Here is a 4,411-nt window from a genome sequence, read left to right on the forward strand (position 1 = left end):
TTCAAGCAAAGAGGCAAAAATATGAACACATAACAGAAATCCACAGTCTTTCAATCAGCGCTTCTGTTCACGTCCCTGCAGCAACCATCAAGCAGCCAAAACTAAAGTTAATTAAACTTTGGTCCTAATCTTTACATTCCAGATTAAAAAGAAAATAAAATCATAACTGACAAAAAACAAATACAGAAGTATTTAAAAGCTGTGTTATCACACTTTGACTATGCAGATAGTACTTCTTTGAACCAACAAGAACTGCTGGCCCTTGATCAGGGAACTCTTCTTAAGAAAGGATGAAACACGTCTTTTATCCCAGATAATATCCTGGGATAGGCCACAGGAAAAACGAGCATTTAAATATAGCACAAGCCCTACAAAAGCATCTCATCAAGAGCTGTTAAAGTGCACTGGTGCATTGTAGTAGACTTCATCACTTCCTGGGTGAGCTGAGCTTCTTTCTTTAAGCATCTCCAGCAAATGCATATGGAAACGCTCCCGTATCTACATTTGTAACTCCAACTTTAACTACTGTTTCTAATGTTATATATTAATTAACAACATCCTAAGTTGTTTAGTTTCTTCTGGCATAAACCCAAACGCAGCCCCCAGCCCCACCAAAATTAAATCTAACACTATCTGTTATGTTTTACCAATGAATATTTATATATTCATATATATTAATTATTTATTTATAGTCAGGTGTCAGAGACTCTTTTCAGTGGGGAAAAAAAAGACAACAAACCTTATTCAGGTTTTATTGACGTAACTCGCGATGTTCCGCTCTTGTACAAACCAAGGTCACACTGAAGTTGTGCATCAAACTTCATTAAAGCGTGGGCTGGCAAGCACCACGCGCTGCTCGCGGGCCTGAGTACCTCACAGTTAGTTCATGACTGTTAGCGCGGCTTTCCCAGGCCACCCATCTGCAACACCTTTGCACCGTCAGCGAATCAATGTAGTTAAGAAAATGAACCAAAAGTTACCTGACTGTCGGTGTCATCGCAACGTTGCTGACCTGATGGTGTTGGCAACTGCGAGTAGAGCATGCGCCTCCTCTTGACAGATTCAAGGCTTTCGTCTACTTGATTCACAGCAAGCATTTGAAAACAGGTCTTTCTTGCCTTAGCCAGGAAAATAATCCCATTTGGAGACTGTTATCTTTTAAGTAGATGTCATGGCCCAGAAAGCTGGTCTTTGAAACTTCCAGCAAAGCTGAGAAATTGCCACCAAAAAAAAAAAAAAAGTTTTGTTTCAACTACATCCCCTCCCTTTCCCTCAAAAAGCTTTAGAAAGAAACACAAGTAAAAAGTTCTCGGTTTCCTCTATTTCCTATTCTAGCTGTATTCTCAATACAAATGAAATTAGGGCATGTAGCCGCTATGGCACACACGCACTATTTATGGTCTGCAATCAAGCTGCAAGCTGTGGAGTTCAGTGCCACTGCCTATCACGAAGTCAAACTCTGAGGCTAAATAACTTAATATCCTCAAATTTTGTATCCACCATATATTCATGCTTTGGAGAGCAAACGCCTCAGCTGAAGGCTCCAACGTAATTTGTTTGGAGTGCTGACCTTCCTTTGAAGTATTACCAGTATTTGTCACTGTTATACTCATGATAGCAGATGAGATTTACCGGTCCTTGTTGCCTGTGTTATCAAATTGCTTAACTTAAATATTTAAATGGAAAATTATTTTGCATTTTTACTGACATATAGAGTAATTCAGACACAGGGGCTTTGCAGTACGGCAGAGGGAAATACTTATGAAGCTGATGACTCGCTGAGATTTGTACAGTCTTGGTGTGTTCATGTTCAACAGAATTCCAGCCAGATACTGCACTGAATTCCTGTTTAAAAACAGGGAGAGGAAGAGAGCTCATTTTCGCTTACCACCGGGAGAACTAGAGGGCTGAGGAACGCCACTGGACCTAAATCCCATCCTTGTTTTCTCTATGTAGTTCACATCATACCTCGTTACACTCATGGCATCCAGTTTTGTGGTTTTGGCTTTGGTTTTGTTTTGTTCCCTCCCCTCCAGTGCGTACATTTGATAACTGCCAGAACTGCAAAGAAGATAAGGAAAATAAAGAAAATTTTGCTTCATCATAGTAAGACTATCAGAATCCAGTAAAGAAATGTTTCCCATCCGTGCTTCTTAATCCTAAACTTAATGTAATCTGATTGTTTTCCTAATACTGCTCGAAACCTGAGGTTTCTGTAGGCTTTAGAGAGCCTCCTGGTGCAGAAGATCAGTGGGACCTGCTCAGCTGATTTCTGTAGATGCCTCCAAAGAGTCCAGCTGTAAAATTAGATGAAAATATTAAATACTTTCACAGTTATTTGGGATGCCTCTGTTGATAGGTACTTACCAAGTCATCCAAGAGGTTTTCTTCCCTGTGGGCAAAGATATTTAAAAAACCATGGACACAATTGAATTTGACCAATATTTTAAAAAGTAATAGCGCCTTATAACAGTCAGAAAACCACAACTCACCTAACAAACACACACTTCTTGTTGTATACCTAACAAAGAAGCTTCAAACTGACACACATTTGTATGGCTTTAACTAATTAGGTGAATTTTATTCCTATTAAATTAACCAATACAAAACACCATGTGAACCCCCTTAATTCAATTCCAGGCTTGTTTTATTTGTTTTGGGAAACGTACAAGCAGAAACTCAATCAAGGAGAACTACCCCTGCTATGCTGATAGATGTCTCCAGCTGATAGCTTTTCACAAACTTAGGTAATTGGGGAGGGGGATTTAAATAAATAAACCCTTTGTATTTAGATGAAGGCACAGCCTTTCCTATTAACATCTCTCAGAGAAATAAAAACATTAGGGATAGAGAACTGATCAATATTCCCCTCAAAGGAGACCGTTTGAGTGCACCAACTAAATTCAGAAGTCTGAAGCTTAGGGTCTCCGTAGCAAAGCAGATGTTTTGTACTCACCAGCCTGCTAAGGTGCACTCTCCTGTGCCTCCGTTACAGACCGATATTCCTGGGAGGGTCGTGCCCGGCACAAATTAGAGGCCACATCAACTTATCACCTGCCCAGATAGGCCAGGTATTTGCAAAGCACAAAGTTCACTTTTAAGCACCTTTTCCCTTTACTCTCAGGAGCTTCAATCAACAGCTTCTGGCACGTGTCCCCAGAGGGCAAGGTCCCGGTGATCCTCATTTCAGTAACGATCTCGCCGTCCTGAAGGCTACGCCGCTGTGTTTTAAACGTGAGGAAGGCAGCGGGCAGAGACCACGCAAGTGCGTGTGTGCGTGCAACCTGGGCGCTCTCTCCTCGTCCAGCAGAGTCCCCTTCCTTAGAGGCGATTCACTGAAGTAACGGCAGCTGCACTCGTTGATTAGAGGTGCCCACAGCACCATCTTGTCACATTCAGGCAACTATTTATTTATTGCCTCATGACAAGGTCTGTCTGTGTATCGTCAAGCTAAGGATCGCCCCAAAGACGCGCGGCGTGGTCCTTGCAGAACGCGCTCTCCAGGCACGGTGCTTGGATGAGGGCGCAAGGCGTGCGCGTGGCGTGACGCCCGCTAGCTGGGGCTTGGAGCGAAGCAGCCACCCCGTCGCCTTCAACCAAACAGCAGGCTGCACGGCTCCCAGCTGTGGGGCAGGACTCTAAAATGGGCTGCGCAGAGGCTGGGCAGACTGCAGCGACACCAGGGAGGGTCTCTGGGGGCTGCAGAAGCAATGGCACCTCCCAGGAAGTGTCGCGCGTCCAGCCCCAGAAAGACGAGAGGACACGATTCTGAATACGACCTGGCGCATGCCGAAAGCCTGCAGACAGTATATTGCCTTTATTTAGAAGATGTATTTTCAAAAAATTAAACAAACATCGGAAATACCACGCCATATAATCTGTCCTAAAAATACCCCTGTTTGCATCAGAAGAAAGATGCTTACATTATCAACTACAAAGAGGTTACAGGAAACTCTTGGATTTCTTGTCCGTGTACAAAGCTTAGAAATAATATTTCGCTGATCTAAATGTCTTTTATATTTGCTTTTTAAAATAGCAGCTACTTTATATTTTTAACTATGGGTCAAGGATACCAGCTGATCATGTAGTTCAAAGCGAAATAATTCCCAGCAGACACTACATTTTATTTTTTTCCAAAAGAGAGCTTTAGCCTTTGGCTCCTAGTCAATACTAAGAATTACTACGATTTTTAGTTTTTGCTAAAGAAAAATGAATAATCATATCTTTTCCCTAAACCATGATTCTCCTGCTATCCCTCCATCTCTTTCCTACAGGAAATAGTCAAACCTAAATGAGTGCTGCTCAGTCTAACCTAAATGCAATCGCTGTGTTAACAATACAGACTTTAGACTAATTATAGTCACAAAAGTCTTAGATGATTTTCCTGTGGAGCAGCGCAGTAACGTAACAG

General features: G+C 42.1%; 1 long non-coding RNA gene across 1 annotated transcript; it reads right to left on the minus strand.

Moving 5' to 3' along the window:
• Nucleotides 1-405: 405 nt before the first annotated feature.
• On the minus strand, nt 406-3,019 carry LOC135314045 (uncharacterized). The gene is made up of 3 exons (XR_010373532.1): nt 2,957-3,019; nt 1,889-2,061; nt 406-1,209 (listed from the first exon to the last, which is right to left on the minus strand). It is a non-coding gene; the product is annotated as an uncharacterized LOC135314045 (long non-coding RNA).
• Between the last annotated feature and the right edge of the window lie 1,392 nt (nt 3,020-4,411).

Source organism: Phalacrocorax carbo, chromosome 6 (assembly GCF_963921805.1).
Source record: "Phalacrocorax carbo chromosome 6, bPhaCar2.1, whole genome shotgun sequence".
Lineage (NCBI taxonomy): Eukaryota > Metazoa > Chordata > Aves > Suliformes > Phalacrocoracidae > Phalacrocorax > Phalacrocorax carbo.